Genomic DNA, 19,265 nt, shown 5'->3' with positions numbered 1-19,265 from the left:
TCTCTCTCTCTCTCTCTCTCTCTCTTCTCTCTCACTCTCTCTCTCTCAAAAACAAACATTAAAAAAATGTTTAAATAAATAAAACATTGTATATCTTGGTTTTGAAGAAGTAAACATCCCTTAAACTCAAGTTAGAAAACATAACGAATATAGAGAAAAGTTTAATTAAAGATACTAATTCTTAAAATCTATGTAAGAGAATATATTATCTGAATAGAATGACTCATTTAACCTGCTTTATCTGAGTTTCCACTCAACTTATAGTAAATCATGATGTAGTTTGCATAAATGTGTCATCATAAACAAGTAATTTCTATGATTGTGTTAGCATATTCTCCACTCCCAGTGCTGTACGTATCTATCACAACTGTTCCTGCCAGATATAGTAGTTATTCATGTATCCATCTACCTCATTAGATACCCAAAGACTGAACCAAATCTTTCATGTCATCTGGTACAGAACAAATACACAATAAAAGAATTAACAACAGCTAAATAAAAGTGGGAAAATTCAGCTCACCAGTACATTGATTCTGAATAGAAAAGTATTTTTTACTATTTTCAGAGGCATATTAGAAGCTACAAAGTAATCTTCTAGTATCTCGATGACATAAATGCTACCATCTGATCCTCTGGTTTATCCAAGATAAATGCAGAGGTAGAAATAAGAGAGCCACAAATGGCTTGTGGTCAGAAATGGAAACAGAAAAACATGTAGCATATAAGATGAAAAATTCTGAACTCTCCAGATATCTACATATGAAAAAGCTCCTATCTTCAGTATGGAAATGGGAGTTAAACTACATACATGATCACCTGTTTGGGGAGAGGAGGTATATAGTAATATATAACACACAGAAATAAGTATGGGGATAGAGCCTTATGAAGCACAAGATCTGCTCATTTTTCCATCTTTTCATTGCTAGGCTGGAGAATATAAAAGCTAACTGCAGTAGCCCACTTCATGACCTCTCAGTCATAACAGAACTAATGAAAGTACAATGATCCAATCTTACTCAGGGAACTTGTATGATTTTTAAAAACAGCACGAATGGAACAGCTCTCTCGGAGTACTCTCCTATAAGCTCTTCAAAGTTAGTTTGAAAACTGTCAATACAGCTGGAGTTCTTTTCAACACTGCTGCAAGTTAGGAAGAAATATTAAAGAAGCTCCAAGAATTGATACAATTCAGGAAAAATAATTTAAACAATATTACCACAATTATGACATGTTACAATGAAATCTATCGCAGCTAGAAATGAATAGGACCCCAGAGAATGTTAACGAGGAATGAATTTACAGATGACTCAGTTTACCCCAGCAGGAAAGTTACAGTCCCTTCTTGCTCCTTAGTGGTACAAAAACGATTTCAGGGGCCACAGGTTCTAAAAACATTACAAAGTTTGAAGAATATAAAAAATCAGTTATAAGGAAAAATAAGGTTTTAGATTTTATAAGCCCCAGGAAGCAAGGCTTACATTTAGTTACATAAATTAGAGGTGTGTTACATCTCAGAGTAGGTAACAGCTGGATACTGTGCAGAATAAATGTGCATGCCAATGGGTGGGATGTTCGTAATGCTGAAGGGCAAGAGAGAGATGTATAGCTTGGGAAGTGATGTGGATAATTACTTGTCATTAAACAGCAGAGTAATTGCTTCAGCAAATTCCCATGTAACTATTCCACATGAAACTTCAACGTGCCCTTGGACTACTAAACATCCATAGTTGTCTCAAACAATCTTAGCAAAAAGACAGCAGTCAATGATGCATCACACTTAAAAAGAAGATCGTTGTTTTATAATTTAGTCTCACAAAACACATTAGGGACTCTAAACATTAATAACAGAAAGACAAAAACCCATTGATTTTTACATTAGTAAGACCTTGGTAAGACCTCAGAATCCACTTTTTTTTCTAACATGCTCAGTCTATGTGTTTGATAAAGTCTATGGTGTATAAGTTTAGTTAAAATATCTTCTTCCTGTTTGGAAGGTTTTCATGTATATTCAATATCCGAGTTTCATAATAAGCAAAACTAAGAAACACTTAAGTTGCTACAGGATATTGGGTGGTATCAATGGATAGAGAAGATTCTGAGTAGCCGAAGCAGAGGCAATGGTTTAAATCTCAAAGTCCCAACATATTCTGGTGAGGAGGAGAATGAGGAGGAGGAGGAGAAGAAGGAAAAGAAGAAGAGAAGGAAGAGGAGAAGGAGGAAGAGAAAGAGGAAGAGGAAGAAGAAGAAGAAGAGGAGGAGGAAGAACAAGTAAAACTACACAAACTCATGACTCCAACATAACTAGAAGATAAGAGCCTCTCAACCTCAAATCACTCTTAAGTACAAAACTAAACATTAAATCCCAGCAAGCTCTCGGTGGTGCTCCAGCCATCAAGCTCATGGGGACCAAGAGCAGTTCAGGAGAAATTACACTGAAAGAAAAAAGAGGAGAGCTAATGGCAGGCCTAAATGTGTCTTAAAATCACTGCTAGAAAGTTGGTCCTCTGCACAAAAATACTGCAAAGTCAGCAGTTAGATAAGAGCCTGCCAAGAACAAGGACATGACAAGGCAATGTCGGAAAAGTCTCATGTTGGAGCCAGAGAGTTAAAACAGAAGGAAAGGTTTCCTTGGAAACTGTACATAGAAAGATAAAGAAGCATGGTGGGAGGGGGGAGGGGGGTATTTAGAATCCCAGAAGACAAAAGCTAATTTAAAACTTAAGAGACGTATCACTCAGGAAACGAACAATATTTTGCCTACAGTGACAAAAGAGGGTGGCTCTTGAACTAGTAATGTCAGAACCATCCCAACTCACTGAAAAGAACCCAACAGAAAAGCAACTATCAAAAGAAAATTCAAATTGAGACCCCAACAATTCAACTGATGAGAATTTCACCCCTCTCCACAAGTTGGCAAGACAGACTGAAACTTTAACATAACATTCACAGCGTAAATAAATACCACAGGCCAAGCTTTAGGTAGATGAAACAGAAATTGAAAACAAGGAAAACAAAATGTATGACAAGAAAAAAGGAGGAGATAAAACAAGGGTTAACTGAATTCACAAAAAAAATGGAAGAAGAATACAAAATCATACCACAAGTGGAAACTAAATTGCAAAATGCTAAAAGGAAAATAGATTTGAATGAAAATACAAAAGAGGTATCGGAAAAACAAGAGAAAAGTAAATAAAATGAAATAGAGAAAAAAGTAAGATGGATCAGAGAGAAAGGGACTGAAATGTAAAACAGGCAAAAGAAAACCCAAAGAATGTATAAATGGAGTTCCCAAAGGATATTTTTGTACAATGGGATAGCATTAATAGTTGATACTCCAATTCAAGGTTTTCAAAAATGAAAGACCTGAATCCACACACTGAAAGGGCCCACTGGATACCAGCGGGAAAGGACCTGCAAATGATCAATTCAGAAATATATCCGAGTAAAAATTAGTGGACATTAAAGATAAAGGAAAAATTCTCAGGGTCTCCAGGAAAAAAATTCAAATAATGTACAAAATAAAAAGAATTAGACTGGCAACAGATTTATCAAAAATAAGATATGGAATAACATACCACTGGAGCAGCATTTTCATAAATCTCCAGGAAACAAGGGAAACCCTAGGATGGATATCCAGCCAAGCTGCCTTTGAGTATTAACACTATTAAAAACAGTTTTGAACATGTAAGGACTCAAAAAATTCTCTGTCTACAGGTCCTTGAAGAATTTATTAGAAGACGAACTTAATCCAACTAATTAGTGATTAGGAAAGTTAAGCAAAAAACTAAGTGTACATATATATCTTCATTTGTAGATGTAAGACATAAAGACAATTAAGCATGGGGATACAATATGTTTTATGTTCTATGTGATATATTATGATCTGAATGTTCTCACAAAGTATAAGTAATGATGATAAAACAATGGGGTAAGGAGGAAAACAATCAGGTAGAAAGTATACTGTTAACAATTACCAAACCAGATATCAAATGGATAAGGTTTAAAATTGGGAGTAAAGGCATTAATAAGGCATAAGTTCAATGTGACTGCTAAAACAAAAATAAAACCTTCTAAGAAAATTCAAAGAAATTAGAAAAAAAAAAGGGGGCGCCTGGGTGGCTCAGTCGGTTGAGCGTCTGACTTCGGCTCAGGTCATGATCTCGCAGTCCGTGAGTTCGAGCCCCGCGTCGGGCTCTGGGCTGACAGCTCAGAGCCTGGAGCCTGTTTCAGATTCTGTGTCTCCCTCTCTCTCTGACCCGCCCCCTGTTCATGCTCTGTCTCTCCCTGTCTCAAAAATAAATAAACATTAAAAAAAATTAAAAAAAAAAAAGAAAAAACTCTTACAGAAAAAAGAAACCCAGCAATTAAACCATAACATGTATAATAATTATCATATGAAATAACATGATGGAATTAAGACCAAATACAGCAGTCTTTTTACTAACTCTGAGTGCACTTAAACTATTTAAAGGAAAAGACTTTTTAGTGTGGCTCATAAAATGCAACCTAACTATGCACTATAAACAAGGTAGATACTTAAAAGAAATTAGTCAACAAACCCAAATATAAAGGGATAAGCAAAAACATATCAGGAAAATTGAAACAATAGGTGAGCAGGGATAGTAACACAGATATCAAACAAAACAGAATGCAAAACAGAAACCATTAAATGTAAAAAAAGAGGGACAGTTTTTAATCTTTAAAGCCAAAACTACAATGAAGATATAATAAATATAAATATCCGTGTAGCAAATAGCACAGCATTCGTCTTTGTAAAGCAAAATTTCAGAGATATCAGGACACACAGAAAAAGCAAACTATTAATAGGAGTCAGTACAAGACAGATCAAGTGAACAAAAAAAAAAAAAAAAAAACAAAAAAAAAAAAAAAATTTAAGCCTAAACATGGAATTAATAAGGTAGATTTTAGGGATGTATATTAAACTTTATATGCTGAAAATAGAATATAAACCTTCTTCTCAAATGCATATGGAGCATCACAAAAATTAATCCCATTTTAGTTCACAAGGAAAATATCAGTACGTTCTACAAAACAAAAATATTAGAAAGCAATACTTTCTGATCTCAATGAAATAAAACTAGAAATTATTTAATCATTTTTGTAAAAGCCCCTTCTACTTGGATTAAAAAAAATATTTGTTTTAAGCAATTCTTGGATGAAAACGTGAATATAAACTGAAAGAAAAAATACCTTTAAAAATATTAAAATTAAAACACATGAGATATTTTGAAAGCACTGATCAGAGAAAAATTCAGAGCTTTAAACATTTCTATCAATAAATTTCAAAGACAAATATATAAAGGGGTGCCTGGGTGGCTCAGTCGGTTAAGCATCCAACTTTTCAGCTCAGGTCATGATCTCTCAGGTTATGAGTTCGACCGCCACGTAGAGCTCTGTGCAGACAGCTTGGTGCCTGGAGCCTGCTTCAGATTCTATGTCTCCCCCTCTCTCTCTGCCCCTCCCCCACTCACAGTCTGTCCCTCTCTGTCTCTCAAAAATAAAAAAAAAAAAATAAAAAAACAAATATATATATATATATATATATATATATATATATATGAATCACTGTCAAAGCCAAGCAAGGACAGCTCCAGACCTTCTCACACTTCCCATCTCTTTCTTCTTCTATCCCAGCTCTGATTCAGTCAGAAAAGGCACCCCATTTTTCAGGACTCATGTGCACCCAGACAGTCCAGGCTAATCTTCCCACCCCTATGTTGATAACCTAAATCATGTCTGCCAAATCCCTTTTGGTCTACAAAATAATATATTCAAAGGTTCTGTGGATTAGGGCATGGACATCTGTGAGAGGGGTGGGGAGCATTATTTTGCCAACCTGAGTAACATATACATTTTCTTTTATCCAGCAATTGCACACACATACACAACTTGCACACCATTAAAAGCGAGGTAACAGAGAAAACAAATTCATACATATATACATACATATATTTGTACATATATAAAAATTAAACTCCCAGCTCAGAAAGGTATTCAAAATAGAAACTAACTTGGGGCGCCTGGGTGGCGCAGTCGGTTAAGCGTCCGACTTCAGCCAGGTCACGATCTCGCGGTCCGTGAGTTCGAGCCCCGCGTCGGGCTCTGGGCTGATGGCTCAGAGCCTGGAGCCTGTTTCCGATTCTGTGTCTCCCTCTCTATCTGCCCCTCCCCCGTTCATGCTCTGCCTCTCTCTGTCCCAAAAATAAATAAAAAACGTTGAAAAAAATTAAAAAAAAAAAAATAGAAACTAACTTGAAAAACATGGTGTTTCATACACACATGACTACAGAAAGACAGTACCCAGGTATGCCGCAAGGTCTCACTGCTTCTTTTCTACTTGGTCCTGACACTGCACAAGAGCTCCTGGAAATGGAGCTCCCTGCAGATACATGGAACCAACTGCCCCAGTGACCGAGATACCAGACTACGAAATGTAACTTCTTTTTTTAATTTTTCACTTTTACTTTCTTTGTGCCATTTCTCTTGACTTTTATTTATTCCATTTCCTATCATGTTTCACTACACAGAAAGACAGAAAGAGAAAGGTAGCTCAGTTTTAGGTCAGATCGGTCCGGTAACAAGAGAAATCAAAAGTTCGAAACACACCTATTCCTTCTTCAGTCCCATCACTCTTGCATAATTAATCAAAGCCCTGACAAGCAGCTTTCATGGGCTTTTGACCCTGAGACAAGAGCAAGTTACAGGCCAAGTGCCATGAGCTCAGCAGAGATTCACACTTCCTGATGCTCTTCTGAAATCTAAACTTTAACACGGGCACAGCAGTAGGGGAGACAGAAATGGCATTCTTACAGAAGAGACAGAAACTAAAGCTTTATTTAAGCTTCCTTCACTCTTCTTAATGGATAACTTAGATATTTAAAACTATATTTGATGAAACGATGCCCACCTTTATGTAAGATTAATTTTGAGGATGAATACCAAATTTTAAGCCTTAAGAGTTCTAAAAACTCAACTGTACAACACTAAAGGTAAAATGTCTACAGAGTGGAAATATAACAAAGCTGAATGGTGAATGGATGAGAAGAAAACATTTATACCACATGCAACAGAGGAAAGGTTAGTTATAGTATATAACTGTTACATAGTATATAGTATTATAAAAAACAACTCTGAGGAAAGATAGGTAAAACAATCAATTAACAGAAGAAATAAAAATAAGCCTAAGAACTTGAAAAGATGTCAAACATCACTAATAAATTAAGAGATGCAAATAAAAATCAGGATATTCTTCCCATGAAATTACAAATTTAATAGCTTTATAACATCCGGTTATGTGAGAATATGGGGAAATTGCCATTCTCATATAATATTGGTGGGAACATAAAAAGGTGCAATTTTATTGGAGAACAACATTGTCAGTACCTATCAAAATCTAAAATTTACATGCCATACTATTTCCATCTCCAGTCATCTATTCTTGAGACACAATTACAAAGAGACACAATTTTAACTGTGAATTCTTTTAAAAAGGTGTGTAATGATATGAAAAATTTACACAAAAATAAAGGCCTGGAAGGATACACACCACATGGATGATGGTATCGACAGGGTGGGAACTGTGAATGACTAAAATGAGTAAAGAGGTACTTGCACATTGCAACTCAGTATGTCCTTACCCAATTTTGAATTTTTACATAAGAACGTTTTCAAGTATACTTGTATAATCTCATCTTAATAAGTTATTTTTAATGTGACGAGATAAAAAATTGAAGACAGCAATGTGCCTAAGATGTTTTAGATACTTTTAGTCATGATGGCCCTTCTCAACCTACCCTTTAGTCTCAGCAATATTTTTATGCTTTTCAATTTTTATCTATTTTTTATTTTGGTGGAATCCATAGATTCCTCGATCATATCTTCCAGCTCAAAAATTCTAACAGTGTATTTTCTAGATTTTATCCTGTCTGTAGTTATGTTTTACTGTCAGTGACAACATTTTTCAATTCTACAGTTTCAGATTAGTTCCTTTTTGTATCCATACATTCATATTTGCTTCTACCTGTTTTGTGGTTACATAATCTCTTGCTCTAATTCAATGAAAGTAATTTTTTCACTTATCTCCATGAAAATGAAAATCAAATACACGTGTTTTAAAGCTTTTATCAAACCCTTCCATTAAACTAATTTTTTATAAAAAGCCAATTTGTGTTCACATTATAAATCAAGTTTTCTTTCTCAACAGCAGATTTCTTCATGTTTTTTTATACCATTTACAGTGGGTAAGATAAAGTGGCCCAACAAAAACTAGCACGGGGAGGTAGACAAAATAAATGAGAATAGTACCAAAAACAGGTTAGCACACATCATACATATTTCATAGCACACATCATACATAATATTTAAGTTGTTCAAATCTTGTTTCAACTCCATCTTTAAATTTTAGTCAAGTTACTTAAAAGCAAGCCTACATTGCTATTATTTAAATTTGAATATTTGGTCTTCAGGAATATTGCAGTACTCTCTTGGTTCAATAACATTTTTATATTAGGATTAAAATTCTAACTGATGCCACAAGGATCAGCCTTTATCAGTTAAATGAAAATGCCATATTTTTTAAAGCAAGCAATCATAAAAAGTAATACATTAAAAAATTTACTTTAACTTAGAAACATAAATAAATCCTGATTTGCCAGTCTTTTGAAGTTATTTGAAGATACGAAACAATTATTTAGGAATGGCAATAACAGTAATTAGTGTAATCATCCCTTACCAATTGATTTTTTTTCTATTTCCCATGGCTCCTAGCACATGCTTTGTAATAAAAGTATTAAATAAATTATTTGGATGGATGGGCAGAACAAGTATATAAATGGGAATGAATCAACCATTTAGCTCAAAGAACCAAGTCTGACTTCAAATTAGTCAAACCTAGAGTGCCTTAGTTACCCAAAGTACCATACATCTAGGGTCAGCGTTTCATTTTTTTTTAAACAATATCAGCAGGAGTATGAACAACAACACCAACAAACATCCACTACAAATCTGCTGTGCGAAGGACTCTGTAAGTTTCATCAGAAACACACAAAAAAATAAGCAAGACTGCCTCTACACATAATCCAGGTATAGACTTAAGACACACATAAAAGGACATATTACAATTAGAGGCATCTATGCTAAGTAGCAAGGAGGTGAGAAAGAGAACAAGGTGAGACAAAGAAACAAGACAAGAAGCACAGTACAAGCACTTCAAGGAGGCAAGAAGCGAAGCGAAGGGAAGGGAAGGGAAGGGACGGGACGGGCCGGCCCGGCACGGCCCGGGACGGGACGGGGGGGAGGGGAAGGGAGGTTCTGCAGTCCAGGACACCATGGCAGAAATGTTGATCTGTGGGCAACGATGAAGTCCGTGTACAAGAGGGGGCATGGGGAAAAGCTGGGTGGAAGTTGTGCATGGTCAAAGAAAAGACACGGACTGTAGAAGGAAACAAACGCTTTTCTTTCTTCTTAGCATAACCTTGTTGTGCTGTAACTGTAAATATTTTAGATGAAAATCTAGGACTAAAGGTCAACCATTCACCCCATCCTCATCATTCTACCCACAGCAAACTGTTATCAGCCATAAACAGAGACTAGGTGTTCTGAGCAATCAACTACTTTGGTAAAACAAGACTTAACAGATATAACAGTAATCTAACAATCAGAATAAAATAACTACACTTAATGGTAAAAGTTGACTAACATAACTTAAACTGTCTTTGATAACTTAGAAGCCATTTAAGACCTTACAGCATCCATGAAGGGGGAAAAAAAATCGCTATTATTTACCAAGCACCACTGTATGCCAAGTACTGCAGTGTAAGCTTCTCGTTATCACCTCACTTAGTATTTACTATGTACTCTTATGAAGTATTACTTTTGTTTTATGGATAAAACAAAATCCAGGTGTCTAATATTCCTTACTCACTCATGACAGAAATAGCACTAGGTCTGATTCCACAGTCTTGTCCCTTCACCGTAATATTGTATGTGTATGTGTTTTAAAAAGAGTTATAGTTGGCAACAAGCTTTCCTAAAAATCAATCAATGAGACTATTTACCTTGAGTCTCAAAAATACTGTCCCAGAAGTCACTGACTACCTCTTTTTTTTCTTTTTCTTTTTTCTTTTTCCTTTCTTTTTTTTTTTTTAATCATAGTACACTACGGGTGAGTTCCTCTGGATTTTATTTGTATAAACGATTCTTCCTTCAAACTAAATTACTTTAAAAACACTTACCACAAAGGAAATTGCTAACACAATCATTATCTACCTCAGTACAAACTAATGTTATTATCTCCAGGAAACAGAAGCAACTGAATTACATAATAGAAATATTAGTTTAAAAGGTCACTGGATGTCAGAATGTATCATTTTACAGAAGTCTCAGGAGACACCATTCATCAGAAATTATAATGCCTAGAACACCAAGTTCAATGCCATGATTTAGCAGATCTTGCTCTTCCTTGGTTCATTTAGCACCAGTTGTGAAACTCTGGCAAGTGGAGTATAGTTATTCTCTCTCTGAAATATTTCCTTCCACATGCAAGGCAAAAGAAAGAAAACCAGGGAGGTCTATTTGAACAATGCGTTATTAAAAACACATCTAATATCCCACATTAATATACAGAACATACACACAAAAATTAGCTCTAAAAGAGATGAGCTTAGTCCCACTCCCGCACTTAAAAGATAAAGAAACAAAGACTCAATAAAGTCAAAAGTTTACCCAAAGTTATAGAAATAATGATTGAAAGAACCAGAAGTCAAGAGTGGTAATCAAATTACACCATCACTCTCAACTAGATTAAAGTAAAACTGAACATGAAATAAAGAAAGATATGAAGTGATGCTTTCTTTCCCAAACTCACTTACAAACTTCAACTCAACTTTTGCATCTGGACCTACATTGGATTAATAAAGGAATTTGATGAAAACTGAGTAATTAGCCCCTGCAATACATTAAAATACTTTCCAAACACTGTGTAAATACTTAAGGTAGTAACTGAGGCTGAAATAGCATTCTCAAACCATATTACACAAGATGCCTATGTTTTAAAACACATGGTGAGAAACACATTTAGCCTCTAAATGCTAATTTGGGATTAGAAGCCAATTAAAATTGCCACAGAGATATCAATCCTATGTTCATCATTAATACTACTCTTCTGTATACAAAATTCTTTAGATACAATTCATTGCCTGCAATATGTTACACATAATCAAGAAATAATAGTACAGAAGAAAGAAAAAAATTTTGGATGTCAAATGAACTAAAACTCTGCAAGTTTTTCAAGATTTCAAGTCTATGAGTCACTTTTCATAGTATACAAAGAACAAGAAAACCCATCACTATTGGAAATGCTGGGACTAAAAGAAAACTAAAAAATACATTATTCTAGTTGTTTTTAAAAATAAATTAATTATAGTGCTCACTTCGGCAGCACATAGACTAAAATTGGAACAATGCAGAGAAGATTAGCATGGTCCCTGCACAAGGATGACACACAAATTTGTGAAGTGTTCCATATTTGTTTTAATGCTTTTTAAAATGTTTATTTAACTTTGACAGAGACAGACATAGACAGAGCACGACCTGGAGAGGGCAGAGAGAAAGGCAGACACAGAATTTGAAGCAGGCTCCAGGCTCTGAGCTGTCAGCACAGCTGACAAACAAATTAATTAATTAATTATATACATTTGATTTCTCAAAATTTAAAACCGGTCATGTTTTCAGCCATATGATCCCTATTTCATCAAAATACATCCTTCATGTTCACCACATTATAAAATATGAATATAATACAAACACTTTAGAAAAATCTTTAGATTCACCTCCTAGATCTGAATATATATATATCCTCTATCTCCCTGCAAATCCATTCCTAGGTTGATATCTAAGAGATATTCATACATGTACAGAAAAATTTAAAGAATATTTGTAGCAGAAAAAAAATAATAACCTAACTAACAACCTAAATGTCTGTTGACAGCAGAATGAAATCTAAATTGTGAAATCTAAATCATCTGACTCCAGAGCAATAAAACTGAACTTCAGCTACACACACACAGGATGAACTTCATCTAAAGAATACTGAGTGAAAGGGATGCCTGGATGGTTCAATCGGTTAAGCATCTGACTTCAGCTCAGGTTGTGATCTCCCGGCTTGTGAGTTCAAGCCCCATGTCAGGCTCCATGCTGACAGAGAGAGAAGTCTTCCTCTCTCTCTGCCCCTCACCCGCTCACGTTCTCTCTCTCTCAAAAATAAATGAACATTAAAAAAAAAAGGGTATGTTTAAAAAAAAGAATATTGGGGCGCCTGGGTGTCTCGGTTAAGCATCCAACTTCTGCTCAGGTCATGATTTCACGGTTCGTGAGCTGGAGCCCCAAACTGGGCTCTGTGCTAACAGCTAGGAGCCTGGAGCTTGCTTCAGATTCTGTGTCTCCCTCTCTTTCTGCCCCTCCCCCACTCACTCACACTCACACTGTCTCTCTCTCTCAAAAATAAACATTAAAAAAATTAAAAAAAAAATGTTGACTGAAAGAAGTCACACAGCAAGAGTATATACTATATAACTCAACTTACATACACTTCTGAAAAGGCAGAACTAATCTATGGAAATAAAAATCATCCAGGTGAGGCAGTGACACAAAGGGAATATGAGGGACATAGGGTCCTTAAGTATGTATTACATTTGTTCTGAGATTACATCCTGGGTTTCCCAGCAGGAGTAACCAGAATTATCAGAATATAGAAATGACTTTTCCACTAACTAGCCATATGATCTTTAATATAATTTAGCCTTCCAGTGGCAAGATTAATAGCCAATAAATCTCACATAGATCATCCGAAGATTTTTGAGAAAGATTTTAAATCATTTTTATTCATTTAACAAATATTCATTGTGAGCCTACTATGTATAAAACACCATTTCGGGCACCTGTCACTTACATTCTACTGGAGAGAAATAGAAAATATGCAGCAAACACAATGAATATATGAATTATAATGTAAACTGCAATCAGCGTTTAGGAAAAAAATATACAAGTACACACCAAATGAGACCTTCAGTCCTGTCTGAACATTTCTGAGCACACATAAACACAGAAGGGAACTAGCTTTAAGTAACTATTTTATTTTATTACACTCTGAAGTAAATCCTTTCCCAGGGTTAATACTCCAGCATAAATCTTCATGAATAAGTCTTGATAACGTATGAAATATTTAAACATATCCTTGAAACCACAAAGGATAGAGCTGGAACCAAAAGGCAGATTTTTCAAAGAAAGAGATTAGTTCAGTGTTTCAGAAAGAACTTCAAATAATCAAAACACTTAAAAAGACAGTGTTAAAGAGAAACTTGATACTGGATTATAGAGAAATAAATTTATTCTGGAAGGAGGTTTGATTTGACCTATAAGACCCTTCTGGGGTTTTATTTTAAGAATAAATTAGCAATTAAGAGTTTTGAAAATATGTTAAAGTATTATTTGCTTTTAAAATATTTACTGCACATATATATTAATAAAATGAATGAATGTCATATACAACTTACATTCATAATAAATTGATATTTAAACTACTCAGTATTATCTTGTATACCTTAAAAATACTGTCATTATTACATGTAAGTGTAATTATAACAGCAATAAAATTTTATATCCCTCTTACTTTTTCCTCTTGAGCATAATGTCTAAAAGCATTTTAAATATGTTAACTTTTCCTGTAATTCTAGGTACACTAATAGGAATATTTGTGTTAGTCACCACACCCTTTTTAATAGAAAAAGATATACAAATCTCTAAAAATTTACAGGATTTTTAAAAGTTAATTTTAATTCATTCTAGCATAAAAGATGTGCAAAAAATGAGCCAAATTTAAAAAAAATGCATATCCTAAATCACATTGTTTAAAAAATCAGATAACAGAATAAAACAACACTGAGGCCTGTTTATGCCACACTGTAATGGTCTTAAATCATAGTTTGAACCCAAACTGAAAATCCTTGTAACTGCCTGTTACATATACAAGACATTTGTAGAATAATATCAAGTATTTATTAAGTGGTTGTACCCCCTTTGAACCCATTTTCCACACTATAGTTACCATGGTCTTTCTAAAATGTTATTTTATCGGGATGCCTGGGAGGCTCAGTTGGTTGCACACCTGAATTCCACTCAGGTCACGATCTCTTGGTTCATGAGTTCGAGCCCCACGTCCAGCTCTGTGCTGACAGCTCAGAGCCTGGAGCCTGCTTTGGATTCTGTCTCCGACTCTCTCTGCCCCTCCCCTGCTCACTCTCTGTCTGTCTCTGTCTCTGTCTCTGTCTCTCTCTCTCAAAAATAAATAAACATTTTTTAAAAATTCAATAGTAATTTTATCATGTCATGTTCTTTCTTTTTCTTTTAATTGTTTTTTAATATTTATTTATTTTTGAGAGAGAGAGAGAGAGAGAGAGAGAGAGAGAGAGAGAGAGATCATGAGCAGGAGAGTGGCAGAGAGAGATGGAGACACAAAATCCAAAGCATGCTCCAGGCTGTTTGCTGTCAGCACAGAGCCCAATGCGGGGCTCAAACTCTTGAGCTGTGAGATCATGACCTGAGAGGAAGCTGGACGCTCAATCAACTGAGCCACTCAGGTTTCCCAATGTTCTTCATGTTCCTTCTTAAAATTATAAATAGCTTTCTTTCTACCACAGGATCACACCCAAGTTCCTTAAAATAACTTTGAGGTAGCATGCCCTGCTTACCTATACAGATTTACCTCTCCCCACTCCACCTGAACTTAATTTTTCAACCACATGTCTCCAAGTCATGTTCTCTGAGCTTTGTGGATTCCCTGCTCGAAATATGAGCTGTCACTTCTGATAGATATAGAATACTATTTCCTCTTCTTTCTTCCTGTCTTCTCAGCTTTCGACATTCAGCTGAGACAAGACATGCCCTTCAGTGAGAAGATTTTCCTGCCTTCCTTCATACCCAGTGCTTCTTTCCTAAAGCAGTCTCATACCGAGCTATATAGTTTAATGGTCTACCTTCCCCACTATCAGCAACACAGGGACCATTTCTCTGTATCACTTTTCAGTACCCCGTGATATTTAAAGAATTCATTATCTCTTGGATAAATGAGTGAATGATATGAATGCCAGCCTTCAATATAAGTGATGTAAGTGCTGGGACACAACACAAAATAAGAATATATTTCCCACGCAAGTAATTTCATAGTCTAGGAATTTATTTCCCACACAAATAATTTCATAGTACAGGTGTCTGCTTAAAATGAAAACAGAATAGAGAAAGAGGTGACACGACCTTGGGGAAATTACTTAACCTCTTCAAGCTTTATCTTCTTCTTCTGTTAGGTGGGGGAACGTCACCATCTCATTACATAGTGCAACCATCCACTTATTTATCAAACCAGAAAACCAGTCACCATTCGGGTTTCCTCTCTCCCCCTCTGTTATTACATCCAATCCAACCAAAATGTCTGTGACTCTACCTCCAAAGAAGTATTTCAATCCTTCCACTTCTCTCCACTTTTTTTCTATCCCCACAGTAATCCAGTTTCTCTCCTAGACTTCTAAATATATTATTTCCATTCTTACCTCATCTAATTTATTTATCATAGAGTAGTCAAAGAATCTTTATCAAACTATAAGTTGAATGCCACTTAAGATCTCTCTCAAAGACTTTATCTGCCCTATTAAATGATATGGCCTCTAACAACACCTCCAAACTCATCTTGTCCAACTTTGCCCAAACAAATCTCCAGCCACACTGGTCTCCTTCCAGATCTTGCAACATGCCAAACTTTTTGCTGCCCCAGGGTCTTGACATATACTGTTCACTCTGTGTAGTACACTCTTCTCTTCATTTTTTATAAGGTTGATTCCTTTACTTCCTTCAGTTTCAGTGTGTCAGTTAAGAGAGACTTTCCCTCCTGTCCACCATAACCAAACTGTTCCCTCAGCCCACATTCCTGTTTTTCTCTATCACCACACACAGATCTTTCCTTCTTTCCCCTGCCTTCAGCATATTCTCAATGTGTAGAACTGTGCCAGGGTATAGAGCAAGCAGATTAAAAATGTCTCCAGAAGACAGAAGAAAAGAAGGGTAACTGTACATGCTCTGAACATGTGCAGACTATTTTGATGTGAACAGAGGTTTCCTATTTTCTCTAAATTTTACCTTTGACAGTCTAACATCCACCAGTAGAACTGGATAAATGCTTTCTGTTTAAAAGTCTACTATTAATACATACAGTATCTGAAATAAGGCATGGGAGGGCACCTGGATGGCTCAGTCAGTTAGGCGTCTGACTCCGACTCAGGTCATGACCTCACGGTTTGTGGGTTCGTCGGGAACCCACAGCACGTCGGGATCTGTGCTGACAGCTCAGAGCCTGGAGCCTGCTTCAGATTTTGTGTCTCCCTCTGTCTCTCTGTCCCTTCCCAACTTGTGTGCTTGCTCTCTCTCAAAAGTAAATAAATAAACATTTAAAAAAATTTTTTAAATAAGTCATGGGATGATACAACTGAATTAATATAAGTAGATAGCTGTTACTTTAGGAAGAGTGAGTAGGATCATGGAGAAATAAATAAATAAGACACTTTAGAGATTAATTCAACGTTCTAAAAATGAAGTGCTACCTGAGGGTGGTAGCATCAGGAAGAAGCCACACAATAATGTTTTGGATGAGAAAATGAGACAAAATAAAATTTGAGTACCACAAACCCAGGACTATGAATACGAGTAAAACTGATGAGTGCAGAAGCAGTAGTAAAGATAAACTCTGAGTATTCTACATTTATTGTTTTCTCCTAGAATTTTCCTTGCACATAAATACTTACTATGAAAATTAGAAATTTCATGTAAGATCACATAGAATGTAATCCAGATTTTATGAGTCAATCAATCCTTTATAAGCCCTAGACAGGTCTAATATTGCTAAATGTGTAATATTAGTAATTTGAGGTCAGGTAAAACTGTCAAGTAGATGTAATCTTATTGCATACTGTTTTAGTTTTGCTTCATGAGAGCTCATTGCACTTAGATTCATTTTATGTTAGTCACCTGAGGCACAGTTTGCTACCCACCACTCTGCAATGAGCAGCTGTTTGCAATAATCCCCATGTTGCCGACAACATTAGACTGTCTCCTGGGGTTTAGAGGATGTTGATTCCTAAAGGCCAGATTTAACACTTTGGGGAAATATAAAAGACATCAAACAACTACAGAAGGAGAAATAAGGTATGGATTTTGATTATTCGAGGACTGCAACTTATTACAGGCATTGGTTACCACAGAAATTATGATCTGTAAATGGCCTACGTGGAATAGGGTGGGAAATAATACGTTGTACAAAAATGGAGTTGACTCATAGCACATCAGAGATGGGTGGCACCATGGAGATTAACTGGCAGCAGTTCTGGCTAATGATTAACAGGTCGGAATCTCTCTAGTGAAAGCACTAATGTACCACTTGACAACTGTGGCCTCCACTGGAATGACTGCAATACAGGGCAGGTCGTTTTAAGGCAGTTCTGTTATAGAATTCTTTATATTGACTGAAAAAATCTACCTCGGCTCTTTAATTTATTCCCACTAGGTTATGGTCCCTAGGACCAATAGAATAAATCAAGTTAATCTTCCATATCCCCACAGATATTTGGAAACAACTACTACATACCCTCATGCCTCATTTTCTTTGTCTTTGGATTATACCACTGTCCATTATTCAATTCTAATGTTAATAAACATTATAATAATGAAACACAGTGTTTTAATCAATGGGTCTCTTCTAAATTCCTTGCAATCGCCATATTTCAATAATCAAAGCCAAATGAACTAACCTACCAATAAGAACTAACAAATGTAGTAAGAGATTTGCAGGTCTCCTGAACTAAATCCTAATAAGGCTGGAGTGAATTATAATCATCAGATAATGGAGATACTGAGGATTACAGAAATCAGAAAGGTCAGGAACTGAACTCATGGCTGACTTCGAACCCTAAGCCCTGTCCTCGACTACTTCAAGGGAGACCTGACCAGAGCAGAAGAGGAAACAGGCTAAGAGAAAATTCTGAACATCTGTTAACTCCTGAGTCTGTTATTTAATATACAAACTGACCCACATATTCGACCCAGCTATGTGATCAATGTAGCAACTACATTTTTCTCCAGGCAACTGAAAAAAGGGCTAAACAAGGCAAGGAAGAGGACAGAACTTTCCACATGCTACAGGAAGAGGTCTGAACTTACCTTAGATTTATGAGGCCCCTGAGCATTTTAAGTGTTAGAATTATACATTTACTAAAGTCATTTTAAAAGATTGCTCTGAAAGTAGATATGGATAGATAAAATGAAAGCCACAGGAGAAGCTGAGAGCAGTAAAATAGTTCTCACAATAGTCCAGTGAACTGTGGACAAGAGTCTGAACTACATTGGTGGTGTGGGAATGGAACAAAGTACATGGACTCAACAGATTTAAAAGCGGAAGTGACAGTACTTGGTGATGGTTTAGATGATAAACTGTGGTACACTGCTGTTTCAGACTGTGGGCTCCAGTCTGATGCCGGGATTTGAAGTCCCACTTCGATTTGTGGGGCTGACGCTGCACTTGAGTATCGACCATGATAAAATAGGCACAAGAGTACCTCACTCGTGGAGATGCTGGTAACTTTCACTGGGACACTAAATGTTAGTGATGACAGTGAAGAAGGATGAAGGGGAAGGGAGGGAATGAAGGGAGTGTAGGGTGACTCCAGGTCTCCACTCAGGTGACTCGGTGAACTCCGAGAGGGAACGCAGGCAGGAGGGCAGGCTCGGGAAAGTAGATCGTGAGTTCAGTTTTGAAGATGATGGGCCTCAGATATCTGAGGTTATCCAGGCAGCAATGGGTTGAAGAATATGGAAGTAAATGCCAGCATGAGACTAGCCTTGTAAAGCAACTAAGCTCTGAAGGCAATTAGAAAGGATCAAAGGGCCAGGGGAAGAAAGTGGCTTCTTTTGATGGATGACACAAGCCTTTAGGGTTTGAAAGAAAAGCACCTGGAGGTAGAGACTGAAGGTATCAATGATTAAAGAGCTAAATGGGTGGCACTGGTTTCAGAGCCTTTGGAGAGAAATGGGCCCGGAGCATAAGGACAAGCCTCAAAGAGGAACAAAAGATCCTCCTTCTCCTAGAGAGGAAGGAAAGAGGCCAAAGCATGGGTAGGTTTAGGGCAGGGAATTGGAGTTTCTCTACCATC

The 19,265-nt window shown here is 36.3% G+C and overlaps 1 protein-coding gene and 1 non-coding gene across 2 annotated transcripts in view; one reads left to right on the top strand and one right to left on the bottom strand.

The window, feature by feature from the left end:
- IMMP2L (inner mitochondrial membrane peptidase subunit 2) overlaps positions 1-19,265 on the bottom strand; it is a 702,214-nt gene that overhangs the window by 476,800 nt on the left and 206,149 nt on the right. The gene's annotated exons all lie outside the window — the stretch shown is intronic.
- On the top strand, positions 11,443-11,549 carry LOC121029045 (U6 spliceosomal RNA). The gene has a single exon (XR_005789552.1). It is a non-coding gene; the product is annotated as a U6 spliceosomal RNA (small nuclear RNA).

The sequence above is a fragment of the Herpailurus yagouaroundi genome, unplaced genomic scaffold (genome assembly GCF_014898765.1).
Source record: "Herpailurus yagouaroundi ecotype Mexico unplaced genomic scaffold, PumYag 100, whole genome shotgun sequence".
Taxonomy (NCBI): domain Eukaryota; kingdom Metazoa; phylum Chordata; class Mammalia; order Carnivora; family Felidae; genus Herpailurus; species Herpailurus yagouaroundi.
The sequence above is the reverse complement of the archived record's forward strand: the minus strand, read 5'-3'. Positions and strand labels throughout refer to the sequence as shown.